Source organism: Cebus imitator, unplaced genomic scaffold (genome assembly GCF_001604975.1).
Source record: "Cebus imitator isolate Cc_AM_T3 unplaced genomic scaffold, Cebus_imitator-1.0 Scaffold125, whole genome shotgun sequence".
In the NCBI taxonomy this organism is placed as follows: domain Eukaryota; kingdom Metazoa; phylum Chordata; class Mammalia; order Primates; family Cebidae; genus Cebus; species Cebus imitator.
Genome location: NW_016107440.1, coordinates 1697286 through 1712264, shown reverse-complemented (window position 1 = coordinate 1712264; position 14979 = coordinate 1697286). Strand labels below are relative to the sequence as shown.

Here is a 14979-nt window from a genome sequence, read left to right as displayed (position 1 = left end):
AGAGACAGGGTTTTGCCATGTTGGCCAGGCTGGTCTTGAACTCCTGACCTCAGGTGATCTGCCTGCCTCAGCCTCCCAAAGTGCTGGGATTACAGGCATGGGCCACCATGCCTGGCCGACACTACCTAACTTTGATACTTTTTATAAAGCTACAATAATGAAGACAGTGTGAGATTGGTGAAATAATAGACAAATTGATCAGTGGAACAAAATGGAAAGCCTAGATGTAGAACCACACAGATAGAGCCAACTTTTTTTCCAAAGGAGCAAAGGTGATACAATGGAGCAAGGACCGTCTTTTTAGTAAGTGGTGCTGGAATAAATTGTCTCAAAATAGATCACAAACCTAAATGTGTAAGATGTAAAACTAAAACTCACAGAAGATAACACAGGAGAAAACTTAGATGGCCTTGGGTGTAACATTAACCTTTTAGATCCTTGATATTTACCCAAAAGAGTTGAAAACTTATGTCAACACAGAATGTTTATAACACCCGAATGTTTATAGCAGCTTTATTCATAACTACCAAAGCTTGAAAGCAACTAAGTTGTCCTTTTGTAGGTGAATGTTACATGCAGACAATGCGATATTATCCAGTGCTAAAAAGAAATGAGTTATTGAGCCTTAAAAAGACATGGAAGAACCTTAAATGTGTAGCACTAAGTGAAAAAGGCAATCTGAAAAGGCTACATACCATATGACCGGAACTACATAACATTCAGGCAGTAAAAAGATCAGTAGTTGCCGGGGCTTACTGGGGAGAGAGAGATGAATAGGTGGAGCAGAGAGGATTTTTAGGTCAGTGAAACTACTCTGTGTGATACTATAATGTTCAATACATGCTACTGTACATTTATCCAAATGCATGGAATGTACAACACCCTAAGGTAAACTATAGACTTTGGGCAAAACTGATATATCAATGTACATTTATCAGTTATAACAAATGCACTCCTCTGGTGGGGGATGTTGATGGGGAAGGCTGTGCATGTGGGGGGCAGAAAGTATAGGGGAACACCATCTTTTCTGCTCAATATGCTGTGAACTTAAAACTGCTCTAAGAAAATAGTGATAAAAAGAAACTAACCATTAAAAATGTTAAATTGGATTTCAATAAAATTAAATCTTCTGACGTGGTGCAGTGGCCCAGCACTTTGGGAGGCTGAGGCAGGCAGATCAACTGAGGTCAGGAGTTCAAGACCAGCCTGTTCAACATGGCAAAACCCTGTTTCTACTAAAAATATAAAAACTAGCCAGGCGCGTGGTGGCACATGCCTGTAATCCCAGTTACTCTGGAGGCTGAGGCAAGAGAATCACATGACCCTAGGAGGCAGAGATTGGAGTGGCCTGAGATTGTGCCACTGCACTCCAAACTCCAGTCCAGGTGACAGAGCGAGACTCTGTCTCCAAAAACAACAACAAAATTCTCTTCATCAAAAGATGTCAAGAAAATCAAAAGGCAAGCTACAGACTGGGAAAAAAATATTTCCATTCACATGCAAAGGAATTGTGTAGATAGTCATGTATTATATGTGTACTTACCAATCATACACATAAAATCTATGCATTACATTGCATGTAAATTTTGACTTGACACAAATTAAATATATTACATTTTTCAAAATAGTATTTTTTTTAAAGGAACTTACAGCAGGTGCAAAAGGATATGCCTTGAGTCTCGATCCACCCTGGAATTTTCAACTATATTCTATTATTCTCTTAGAGTTTTAGCCTAACCACAGTGTGAGCACAGAGGCATGGTGTAGCTTGGTAAATACTCTTCCCAGCTTCCTTTGTTTTCAGTTCTCTGCCTGTTCCTGCCACAGATGAGCAATATCTAGGAAAGCCCTTTTGGCCTTCCTTTTTTTTTTTTTTTTTTTGAAGACGGAGTCTCACTCTGTACTTAGGTGCCAAGCTGAAGTGCAGTGGCGCGATTCCAGCTGACCGCAACCTCCGCCTCCTAGGTTCAAGAAGGTCTCCTGCCTTGGCCTCCTGAGTAGTTGGGACTACAGGCGTGCGCCACCACGTGCAGCTAATTTTTGTATTTTTAGTAGAGTCGGGATTTCACCATGTTGGCCAGGATGGTCTCGATCTCTTGACCTCGTGATCCGCCTGCCTCAGCCTTCCAAAGTGCTGGGATTACAGGCATGAGCCACTGCGCCCAGCCCCTTTTTTGATCATCTTGCAGTACTCTTCTTGAGGGACCAAACTTGTTTTGGCAAGAGACTTCTAATGACTTCACAAGCTCTGCAATTGATTCTACCCCATAAATGCTGGTGTAGAATTAGTTTTGTTCTTTACAGCCCACTGTAACTGGCCAGGGTAATCCTTCCAGATCTGTCCCCTGGATTATCACCATTTCCCATTACCTGCTCCCTCCATAATCCCGGGGAGACTTCTCCATCTAACACATGACAAAACAAAGTTCAAATTTCTGCACCAGAAAAGGCCACGGTCTGGCCTCTTCCTATGTCCCCAATTACTTTTTCTTGCCGTATTATTATTATTTTTCCTTGAGACAGGATCCTGCTCTGCAACCCAGGCTGGAGTGCAGTGGCACGGTCACGGCTCACTGCAGCCTCAACCTCCTAAGCCAACTGATCCTCCCCCCTCAGCCTCCTGAGGAGTACCTGGAACCAAAGCTGTGTGTCCCCACACCCAACTAATTTCTTAAATATTTTTTATAGAGAGGGGGTCTCCCCATGTTGCCCAGGCTGATCTTGAACTTCTGAGCTCAAGTGATCCTCCCATTTCAGCCTCTCAAAGTGCTGGGATTATAGCAGTGAGCCACCACGCCCAGCATTCCTTGCTCTTATTTAAAGATTATGCATCTTTTGGCATGCCTCTACCTATCCTATCCTCTGCCTGGTGAGTCCCACCCTGACCTTGTGCCCACAAATCGGAATCATCATGCAAATGCTTCATACTTCAGGACCCAAGCCAAGAAATCTTGCAGGAACCTCCAGCCCTGTCAGGCTTCCTATCATTCATTATTTCCTTACCACACTGCATTGCATCTATTTGCTAAGTAGTCTGAATGCTCCCTGAAAGCAGGGTTTTTTTTTAAATCTTTTCATGATTTTTAATGTCCAGTACCTGGCTCAGGTTCATTTTTTTCAAGAAATAAATGAATAAGAGAACGAGGGAGGGAATTGAATGAGTATTCCCACTTTTGGAGTTTTCATGAGCAATCTTTGAAAGGGAATGCCTCTTCCCAGACAGAGGGAAGAGACTCATTGAAGTCCTCCTAGTTCAGGCTTACAATGTAAAGAAACAAACATATAGGTCATGCGTGGTGGCTCATGCCTGTAATCCCAGCACTTTGGGAAGCCGAGGCAGGCAGATCACGAAATCAGAAGATCAAGACCATCTTGTCACTACTAAAAATACAAAAAATTAGCTGAGTGTGGTGGCATGTGCCTGTAGTCCCAGCTACTCAGGGCGCTGAGGAAGGAGAATCACTTGAACCCGGGAGGCAGAGGTTGCAGTAAGCCGAGATTGCGCCACTGCACTCCAGCCTGGGCCACAGAGAGAGACTCCATCTCAAAAAAAAAAAAAACACAAAACCCAAAAAAGCAAACATATAAGTCTTATTTACCATAGCAGCCACCTAATGAACTATATGCCTAGCTTGGCACTGTTCTCTGATTGAGGACCACTAAATTTATGCTGAGAGTATTAACAGGTGCATGAAGGGGCGTCGGTCTTAGGGCCTTAGGGGGCCCTTCCTCTGATATCCACCTACCCCTTCATTGTGCCGGAGGAACAGGTTTCTTTTGGTTTGCTTTTTTTGTTTTTCACAGGGTCTTGTTCTGTCACCCGAGCTGGAGTGCAATGACACAATCATAGCTCATGGTAGCCTCCAACTTCCTGGCCCAAACAGTCCTCCCACCGCAGCCTCCCGAGTAGCTGGGGCTATAGGCAGACACCACCACACCTGGCTAGTTATTTTCTTTTCTTTTGTAGAGATGGGGTCTCACCATGTTGCCCAGGCTGACTCTGAACTTTTGGCCACAAGTGATCCTCCTTTCTTGGTCTCCCGAGGCCCTAGGACTGCAGGCATGAGATCAGCTAACCCACCCCCGCCCCCACTTTTTTTTTGGAGAGACAGGGTCTGGCTCTGTTGCCCAGGCTCATCTCTAGTTCCTGGCCTCAAGCAATTCTCCCACCTCAGCCTCCCAAACTGCTGGGATTACAGTCATGAGCCACTCTGCCTGGCCAATTATTATTACTTTTTAAAATTAAAACAAACAAACTGAGTGTGTCATGCTGCTGAAAAAGCTCTGGGCTTGTTCTTCCGCTTCTGCTTCATGGGTTCTGAAGTGACCAACTTCTTTATTTAATTATCTTCCTTGAGGAAAGGGTCTCAACCAATGATTTTCAGATGTCCTGAAAACATCCGGCTTATTTTTCTTCACTCAGTGTGTTTATGCTGCTGTTGCCTTAGTGGCAGGAAAATTTCAAACAGCATCCAGTGTGCAGAAAGGTTTCCATTCCCTCTAAATTCCTGGCCACGCTATACATTCTAGTTGAGTACTTAGTAGTTAAAATATAAACCACCAAAAATTGTTTCTATCAATCACTGTATCGATTCACCCTAACATACTGAGAATAAAGACAATTTCTTTTTTTGAATGGAGTTAAAAATCAAAGAATACTGTGGAACAAAAACAATCTGTGGGTGCTGAGATTGTGGCCAGATGTCAGGGCTGGCCCAGAAACCTTACACAATCGCAGAGGATGGAAAACTCATCTTCCTTAGGCATGAAGTAGGCGTCTTCCCTTAGGGAGGGTTTGAGTTCCCTGCCACATCTTCCCAGTTCGCTGGACCACAATGGAGGCAGGAACTCATCAATTACAGGCCACTCAGATCCCAGCACATTTTCCAAAGCACTTCTTGTTTTTCAAGCTCCATATTCCCAGGACCAGCTAATTTCGCTTCTTAATGGGAAGTAGGAAAAGTCAGGAAACTGCAAGTGGAAACCTTTAGCCATCAAGGATGAACATTGCTGGTGGAGTGCAGCCCTCCCAAGGGGGCTGTACACAGGGTTCCTGCCTGCAAGCCCCCTGCCTTGCTCCCGGCTGCAGCTGCACCTCTCCCAGCTGTCAGGGTCCAGACTCAGAGCTCCTCATCCCTTGGAATGACCTGGGTGACAGAAGCATCTGTTATACTATCTATAGGTGAATTTGGCTGGGCTGCTGAATGGGAGCTTGTCACCAGAAGGACCAAGCCATCACCAGAAGCTTAGAGCTTTCAGCCCCACCCCTCATTCTTTAGGGAGAGGAGAGGGTCTGGTGATTGAGTTTATAATCAATCATGCCTTTGTGATGAAGCCTCCATAAACATCCTGAAAAGATGGGGTTCAGGGAGATTTCAGGTTGGTGAATGCATCTACATGCCAGCAGGGTAGTTCACGCTGATTCTATGGGGACCTGTGCTGGGGACCCTTCTAGACCTTGCCCTCTGCTGTACCTCTTCATCTGGCTGAAATATCCTCAGTACTAAATTGACAATAGAAAGTAAACTGTCTTCGTGGGTCCTGGCAGCTGCTCTAGCAAACTATTGAACCCGAGGAGGGATTCATGGGAAGCTCCAGTTTGTAGCCAGGTCAGATGGACCTGGGGACTTACTGCTTGTGAGTGGCATCTGAATTGGGGGCTGGTGTTGTGGGTTTGAGCCGTAACCTGTGAGGTCTGCACTATCTCTGGTCTGTGTCAGAATTGAATTGAATTGTAGGATACCAGCTGGTGTGGGGGAAGTGGCTGGCGTAGGGAAGAGTGTGCACATCTGGTCACAGAAGTGTTGAGTGTGACTACAAAGAAAAGCTGATTTTCTACTACACACCTGCCCATTGTCAGGCAGGACATTGGAACTGGGGGTGTGGGGTTCATGTTAGATTCAAGGATACCCAAGTAGCTGTGATCTATGGATTGGGAGACCACCACTGACATTGCAAGTGTCTTTCAGGACCCACGAAGTAAGTGACTGGACACTGGAATGTGGTTGTTGAAACCCTCAAAGCCCCCTCCCCTCTGCCCCCCGCCAGCTGTGCTTCCCATGGGAAACAGGTGAAGGGGTAGGAAGGGAATTCCATCTCATTTCTGCCTTCCAGGTTGCACCAGGTGCATCTCATTGACAAGATCAAATTCATAAATGAAACACTTTTGCTGTGTCACTATGTGATGACAGACCTTCCCAGGCTCACTTTCCACCACACTTTTTTTTCCTCCCTTTTTTTTAAATGTAAATTTTTAAGTTTTTAGGGGTACACAGTAGGTTTATATGTTTATGGAGTACATGTCTCTTTGCTTTTTAAAAGCTCTTCCTGGTGGGTGGCTCATGCCCATAATCCCAGCACTTTGGGAGGCCAAGGTGGGTGGATCACCTAAGGTCAGGAGTTCAAGGCCAGCCTGACCAACATGGGGAAACCCATCTTTACTAAAAATACAAAAATTAGCTGGGCTTGGTGGCACAAGCCTGTAATCCCAGCTGATCGAGAGGTTGAGGCAGGAGAACTGCATGAACCAGGGGAGGTGGAGGTTGCAGTGAGCCGAGATCGCACCATTACACTCCAGCCTGGACAACAAGAGCAAAACTCTGTCTCAAAAAAAAGCTCCCCGGCAGACTACAACACTACAGAAAAGTACCCAAAACAAAATGTCCAGCATTGTGATTTATCAAAGCAAACCCCTGTGTCGCGGCATCCAGGCTGGGAGCCAGAATGTCAGCATCCCAGGAACCCCTCTCATTCTCCCCCGATCCTTCCTACTTTCTGCCTCCAAGTGATCAGGAGCCTGATTTTGATGGTAGTCACTTTGGTGGTTTTGTCTTGCGATGTTTGTCAGTTAAGCATGCACTCCTAAATACCAAGACTTTGTTTGGCCCGTTTTGAGCTTTATATGAATAGCATTGTGCAATAGCATATTCTTTGCATTTAGCTTCTTTGCTGAACATTTCCAGGTTAATCCAAGTCTGATGCTCAGGTGGTGTCATCTGGGGACCTAATGGCTTTGGGACACCTGAGAAGTACCCCAGGGACGTGTCAGGTTGATTGGTTGGATATACAGATGTAACAAGATAAAACCTTAACATTTTGATATTTTTCTTCTTCTTTCCTAAAAGTTCCCGCCTAACCAATTGAGCGGCATTGTTGTCTGGGGTAAATACCCGAGGTTCCTCATCTTACAATAATAGATAATGGAGACACACAAGAAGTGGCTTTAGGAGTGGAGATTTAATAGGCAAAAGAAAGAGAAAGGAGAACAGCTCTCTCTCCTGCAGAAGAGAAGGGTGCCCCTGGGGGACTTCCAGCCCTGGTGGAGTGCACCAGGCTTTAGAGACAGGCTTGAGGAGGCAGTGTCTGATTTACATAGGGCCCAAGATTGGTTGGACCAGGAGTACATTTACATAGCTGGCCGCCCACCCTAACCTTTATTATGCAAATAGGTTTTCTACTTGGCCAGTGCCAGGTTGCCTGCTCCTTATTGTGCAGGTGGCTGACAAGGAAGGTGGGAGATGGAGCTGCCACGCTGGACAGGCCTAGCCCCAGGCAGCCTTTTCCTATTGGCCCAGCTGCCGGCATTCACCCATGCACGCTTCCAGCTTGCTTGTCTATGTCTGCAGCTCGATTTTACAGGCTGCTCTTTGTTAAAAGATGATTTGAGGACTGCTTTTCGTTAAAAAGAAAACCTTACTGAGGACGTCCTTACCCTCACTATCTGGCTAAATAATTTCTTCCTAACTCCTGTGTCACATTTGGCAGCATCTACTTTGCTTTGAAGAGAATTAGCATGCAATAACAGTAAAAAAGAGAGAAAAAAAGTGAATTTTCTTTTTCATTTTTGATTTTCCCCTTGAAAAAGGTGAGGTCCTGTATGGAGCAGAAGTTAGCGTTTATGCTTTAAAAAGATGACAGTACCGATGTTCCTTTGGGCTCACGCAGCCATGAGTCAGAGTTCGGGGCTCTTTTGCTAAACCAAGGAAAGCAGACCATTTATACACTGAAATAAATAATGATCTCGCTTGCAAGCTGTTTTCCGTGACAAGTGACTGGAATGCAAGATTTTGAGTTCATGGTTGCATTTCATAGACGATAACACTGAACTCGTGAAGTTCAGATGTTTCTATGGCTAATCTCTGGAGGTAGTTTTATGATTACAAGATGGGGAACAGGATGGTTATGAGTAAGCCTTTACGCCAGGGCCTTCGCTCTCATGCATGCTTTTGGCCTCATCTTCCACCTGCGTCGATAACCTCATCTCCCTGGAGTTTCTTTCACTAGCAGTGCTTAATGATGAAGCTTTCAGGCTCCGGCTTTAGGCAGGATTTTATAGCCAGCAAGAGTAGAAAATAGGCTTGTAAAAATGTACGATTTCATAAAAAGTATAGAACGCTTTAGATCTTTAAAGAAAAGGTGGTGAGGTCTATAATCTAATGCCTACACAAAAAAATTAGAATGAGAGTCGAGAGAAGGAGAGGTGAGACACTGTGCTTCTATGCTTGGAAGAGGGTGACCAGCAATGGGAAGGCCCCAGAGGTGGAGGGGTGTATGCGTGTGTGCACGCATGTGTCATGTGGAAGAGATTTTGAGCACATTTGTTAAAGAGGAAGTTTGAGGGCAACATAGTTTCAAATGGAAGCTCTACCAGTTGTTAAAGCCTGTGACTTTAGGCAAATTACTTAACCTTTCTGTGCCTCAGTTTCCTCATTTGAAAAATGGAGTTTACAATTATAGTAACCTAGATCATAGTTATGAAGATTAAATGAGTTAATATATAAAACATTAAATGAGTTAATACATAATACATAAAATACATAATATATACAACTGACATAAATAAATACTAAATAAGTGCTAGTATTGTTATTGTTTGCTTCTGAAGAAAAATGACTGTTAGGTGGGTGAAGGTAAGGACTTAGGAGAGGAGAGGAGGGATTTGGATGCAGCGGGGGAGGGAAGTGGTTGGCCCCAGAACCTAGTGGACTAACTCGTTACCTTAGGAAGGCTTAGCTTAGGCTACGTTTCCTAAGCTCCCCTTCCCCTGCCTCCTCCTGAGATAGGGTAAGTAAGCTTAGGGATGCTGAAAATTTGGGCTTTGAAGGGTAGAATTAGGTGCTCTATAAATGTGTGTGTGTGTGTGTGTGTGTGTTTTCAAATTGATGAAGGACAACTTCATTATTTTACACTTAAAGGCTGATGAAAAGCCATTACTGATCCTATTAAAAAAAATCTGATATTTCAGTTGAAAAGTAAACTATATTTACTAATGAAATATTATTTAGGGCTGGGCGCGGTGGCTCAAGCCTGTAATCCCAGCACTTTGGGAGGCCGAGGCGGGTGGATCACGAGGTCAAGAGATCGAGACCATCCTGGTCAACATGGTGAAACCCCGTCTCTACTAAAAATACAAAAAATTAGCTGGGCATGGTGGTGCGTGCCTGTAAACCCAGCTACTCAGGAGGCTGAGGCAGGAGAATTGCCTGAACCCAGGAGGCGGAGGTTGCGGTGAACCGAGATCGCGCCATTGCACTCCAGCCTGGGTATCAAGAGTGAAACTCTGTCTCAAAAAAAAAAAAAAAAAAAAAAAAAAAAAAATTTTTCTTAAAAAAAAAAAAAAAAAAAAAAAAGAAATATTATTTAACTTTTCTAAAACACAACTTGACAGCATCCAGCATGCATGATTCATTTCAGTACAGTGAATTCAAGATCAAGTATACCTGTTACTTGCATCGAAGCTAGACTACAAATTATCATAGTCATCATCATTATCTTCTTCATGTTTTCATTGGCAGTAGTTTGTGATGACACCATATTAATATAGTAAGAATGTGACTGGACTATTAGTGATGGATTAATGAGAACATTCTGAATTGCTGATGTCACAGGAATTAATGCTTCACAGGGCAATGTGAAGCAGACATCTGTACTATAAACCTTTGCCTTGTCAGGGACATTCGAGTGCTTACTTTAGTTGCCACAGACGCGGTTTGTGGGGGTGGTGTGCCTGGTGTGTGAATACTTGGTCAGCTAGTAACTGAACCAACATTTAACCTGTGTGAGACAGGAGGAATGCAGAGGGGTCACAGGAGAATAAAAACTCCAGACAGCAGTTTCCCGTGAGTAGGGGCTATGGGCTGATGAAACCCTGAAAAACAGGGTGTGGACCAAGCTGGCTAAAACCAACTAGACCCAACATGGCGCTGGATTTGACCTAGGTTTCCCCTAGGACATCATTATATGCTCATTGGCACACTAAATCACACCCATGAGCACAATGACAGTTCTGGGAACACCCATATTTGGTGTAAAAATGAGTGGCACCACAGTTCCAAGAAATCCCCATCTTTTTCCAAGAATTTTCATGAATATTCAACACTTTGGTTAAAGAAACCCATACAGAGAGAAAGTGCAAACCCTACTGTGTGACTCTCTTGAGTACACCCTTAATCCCTTAAGTGTGTAGTGTTCCCCTTTGCAATAAAAGGGGAACACTACACACTTGAAAAGGGATTGAAGGTGTACTCTCCGTACTTTCACTATTTTCCAACTCATCTTTGAATTCATTGTCAAGACAGTGTCAAGAGCCTGGACACCTGCTGGGTTCCAGGACCCACTGGCATTTGAGGCCCTCCCCTAGCCCACTGATGTCATGGGGCTATTATTCTTCCCTCAGAAGTTGATGCCTTCTTCTGTAAAGAATTAGGGCTGTATGACCCAGGAGTTTGGCAGGACTGATTTCACAAGACAGAGTTCACAAAGACCCCCACTGATACAACAGGATGCAGTAAAGAGGGCAGCCCAAACCCACAAAAAGCAAGATGGCACCCTATGGGGGCCGCTCAGTGTTCCCTTTCCTGGTATACCAGGGTTGGAAATACCACTCCAGGCAAAGAACCTGAATCAAGATGGAGACTGAATCCACTAATGGGTGACCTCTGGTCAATCTCATTGCTCATTATAAGCTAATTATAATGATTTAGCTATTAAAAGACACTCCCCTCAGTGCGCTGACAGTTTACAAAAGTTATTACCCTATATGGTCTAAAAGGAGGAGGAACCCTCAAATTCCAGAAAATCCCCGGGGGCTTCTTATAAAACTCATGAATAACCCACCCTCTATTTAGCATATGATCAAGAAATAACCACAAAAATAGCCAGCCTGCAGCCCTCCAGGCTGCTCTGCCTATGTAGTAGGCATTCTTTTATTCCTTTGCTTTCCTAATAAACTTGCTCTCACTTTATGAGGCTGCTCTTGAATTCCTTCCTGTTCCAAGCCAGGTGGCCTCAGCGCCCCAGTTTTGCGGCTTTCCTTGCAACATAGAGTTGGAGCTGTAAAGCAATATCTATTGGGAGGCAATCTAGGACTTGACTAGGGCTTGATCAATGGCGAAGGGGTTTGATTTCTTTGCCTTGCAATACCTGATACAAATCTCCTGGGGGAGGAGAGTTTAAAAAAACTGGTCTGCGCACACTGGCTTGCAATTGCACATCAGTGGCTTTCTCAGCATGGCTTGAGTAAGCTTTTGCATCATCTAGAACTGTGGTCACATAGGGGAAGGCAAACCCCAACATGTGATTTATGCCTCTTGGCTCATATTCTTTGATCCCCACGACCCTCAGGACCTGCGCCATCCCCGGGGGATGTCTCAGGGCACATCTTCCGTGTGTCCTGGAGACACTGCCAGGTGGGTGGTCAGACTCGTGGGGCTTAGTCACCCACATTAATGGATTCCAGTCCTGATCTTCATTCAAGTTCTTTGCTTGGAGTGGTTTTTCCAACCCCTGGTGTACGTCTAAACGGAAAGGAACGGCCCCCTCAAGGGGTACTCCCTGCCCCGAGCTCTGGGCCCCCGGTCTGCCCCTAGGCCTATCCCCTCCTGGGGAGCAGATGTTCCTAAATAATCGTTAAATAAATAAAAGTATGTTGAACTGAACGTAGCAATTACATGAATTAGCAACATTTCTAAATATCTTTTTTTTTTCTCCGCTAAAGATGATTGTTCCTTAAGGTACACATTTGTCCTTAGAGTGTTTCAAGGCCTCTTAAACCTGTAATAAAATCGACGCGCTCAGCACAGATGTGAGCGTTTGGCGAGCGCTTCAGCCTTCAGCACAGGCACGTGTTTTCTATTCACCGATCTGTGCTCCTCGGAAGGGCGGGTGGATCCTCTGAAGGTTTGCGTGCTCCACGCGCCTCGCCGTCCTTCTCCTGCCGTGCGCACGCGCGCGGGTGCCTGGAGGCCTGGGCGAGGCAGGAGGAACGGCGAATCGGCGGGGATTGTCCTTTATGCCGCCCCGTAGTTCGAGGGCGACGCTGGCGCAGCGCGCGACATTTTGAAAGCCAGGAGGGTTTGAATCGCAACGGCTCCTGCCGGTCGTGAGTGTCGGCGGCTCTGGGGGTGCGGACGCAGCTGCAGGGTCTCGCTGGAGGCCGCTTGGGACCAGTTTTGAAGAGGGACTTGGCCACCACCTCTCTTCACCGCCGCCCTTTCCTTCCCGGGGGTGAGACTCTGGTAAGGGGAGCTTTTTTTTTTTTTTGCGAGCCCGGGCGGGGGCCGAGCCCGGAGCCGAGGACTCAGCGGGGGCTTTCGTGACGGGGGGGGGGGTCTGGTTACAGCCGAAGGAGGATTTTGGCCGCCGCCCAGTGTGAGCCCCAGGATCGGGTAAACAACAGCCTGACCTCCACCCCGAACTCTGCGGAGCGTGTGAGATGCAGAGGACCTGAGGAGTCATGCGGCCCACACTTCCCCTTAGACTTTCTACAGCTGCTTTGCTTCTCTTTTCTCCTTATATTTACTTTTTCTCATTCTTTTGTTTTTCCGTTTTTCTGCTGCCCCTTCGCACTTTAGCTTTGTCAGTAGTATCCTGTTGAGTCTCAGGGCCCCAGGCTTAGAGTCCAAGGGTCACTGACGTTTGACTCAGTAGAGCTGGAGATAAGCTTGCTGAGCTCTGCTCAGTTGAATGCTGCTTCTTAAACAGTATTTAATTGTGAAAAAGATGTTACGTGTTCCAGAGTATGAAATTCTGCTCACGGTCATCCCACTGCCATTTCTAATGGATGTTCATCCAAATACAGTATTCACTGTTTTTTCTGTGTATGTGTGTTTTTGTTGTTTGGTTTTTTTTTTTTTTTTTTTCTTTTTTCTGTCATCTTCATGAGAACCTTGTGATTTAGGATTAGTGTGCTTATTTAACAATTAATGTTAAGACTGTGTATACAATAGGTAACAGAACCTGAGGCAGAGTTTGGGCTACTGGCCAAAAGCCATCTCTGTCAATATCTGTCAATAGTCAATACTCAAACGTGGGAGTGCAGTGGCGGGGGCGGTGGGGGGCTGGGGGGTCGGGGGTGGGGGAGTGGGATTGGGGAGGGGTGGGAGTGGAAGTGGCCCTCAGACAACTGTGAAATGAATAGGACATGGTACTTTAAGGTGCAAGTAGTTCAGAGTAGGAGGTGGAACTCAGTCCTAAGAAAATATAAGGAAATGTTAAGACTTCTTCTGTTTAAACCTAGTTGTTTTTAGAGATAGGTTTTCTTTTTTAAAACGTGCTGTGTCTGCTTATCAAATCCCCCTTAGACTGAGGGGGAGAGGCAGTGAGAGTTCTAAGGCTCAGCAGCCCTCTGGACACGCTCTGCCTCCGGGTTTTCTGCATCCTGCTTTGCTGGCCCCTCCTTGGTTGCTTTGTTCTTAGTTTCTCATGCTTGGACGCCCTAGGGCTCACCTCTCTTCTCTCTACAGTTACTCCCTAGGTGATCTTACCTAGTCTTTTGGCTTTAATGATGTCTGCGTGCTGCCATCCCACAAACTTAAATCTTCAGCTTGCGTTCCAGACCCGTATCCACCTACCTGTTCGGCTCCTCTCCGCAAAACTCTCCAACAGCTTTCTGCCTCTCAGTGCAAGCCGAAATCTTGACTGACTACAGCTGAGTAGAAGTCACAGTCCTGTACGATTCTCCACTTGACTTGCCAGTCCCTACCCCCAGCCTCCCCGACTTTGTCTCCTTCTCCCCTTTGCTAGCTGGCCTCTTTCTTGAAGATTTCTGCCTCAGGGTCTTTATATTTCTTGTCCTCTCTCTGGAAGACTTCCACTAGATATTTGCTTGGGTCTGCTCCCTCATGTCCTTCAAATGAGTTTCTCAAGGAGACCTTCCTTGACCACTTTAAACTCCAATATTAAGCCCCTTCCCAAGGCCTTCTGCCTCCCTTCACTGATACATATTTCTCCTGAAATAGTATATGTTGATCTTCATACTTGTTTGGGTCTTGTTTGCTGCTCTATTTCCAGAGCGTAGAATGGTGCGCTGTTAGAGCACATGGTATGTGCTAAGTGTGTGCATGCTGGTTGAGTGAATGAAGAGTAGCTTCATACAGATAGGTAGATCTTCGATGTGCTCCATCACAGCGTCCTGTAGGGAAAGATAACGCAGATGGATGACGGGAGTCAGAATGACATGGGGCAATTATTTCCCAAGTAGAAATACCTCCTGCAAGCCACTCTGCTGAATAGTTTATCCTTCCCCAAAGTTCTGAAACTGGTTTCAGAAATTCTCCTGCTGTTCCTGCCTTTAAGTTAAATGAGTCACTTCATGAAATTATTATATTCTTGACAAATACATGTATAGGGGCTCAGTGTTCTCAGTATAGGGAAATCTGAAGACGATAGTGATTGCAGCTACATTTTAAACAAGATGGACAAACTTGTCATTAATGAACAACTAAAGCTGGGCCTTTGAGATTATTTTTTTCCCCTTAGAACACAGTTTTTAAAGATGCTATAATTAAGGGTCTATAAAAAATTTAAGCAAATCTCTCTGCCTCCCAACTTTTTATAGACAAATGAGCTTATTGACATGTAGGAACAGTTTTGCTTTATAATAATAGGAAACCTAATTAAAAAAAATTATTTTAAATAAAAAAATTCATGAATATGTTTTAGAAAGAAACGAATTGAGTTGCTTTGTTTATATATGTGATA

The 14979-nt window shown here is 45.1% G+C and overlaps 1 protein-coding gene across 3 annotated transcripts in view; it reads left to right on the top strand.

Moving 5' to 3' along the window:
• PBK (PDZ binding kinase) overlaps positions 1–14979 on the top strand; it is a 52143-nt gene that overhangs the window by 5857 nt on the left and 31307 nt on the right. For 2 of the 3 annotated variants that reach the window (XM_017540422.2, XM_017540424.2), the window contains exon 1: positions 12153–12515. The exons of the other annotated variant lie outside the window; for it this stretch is intronic. The gene's annotated coding sequence lies outside the window, so the exon portion shown is untranslated. Of the gene's footprint in view, positions 1–12152; positions 12516–14979 lie in introns of those variants that run through there. 3 annotated transcript variants of the gene reach the window in all.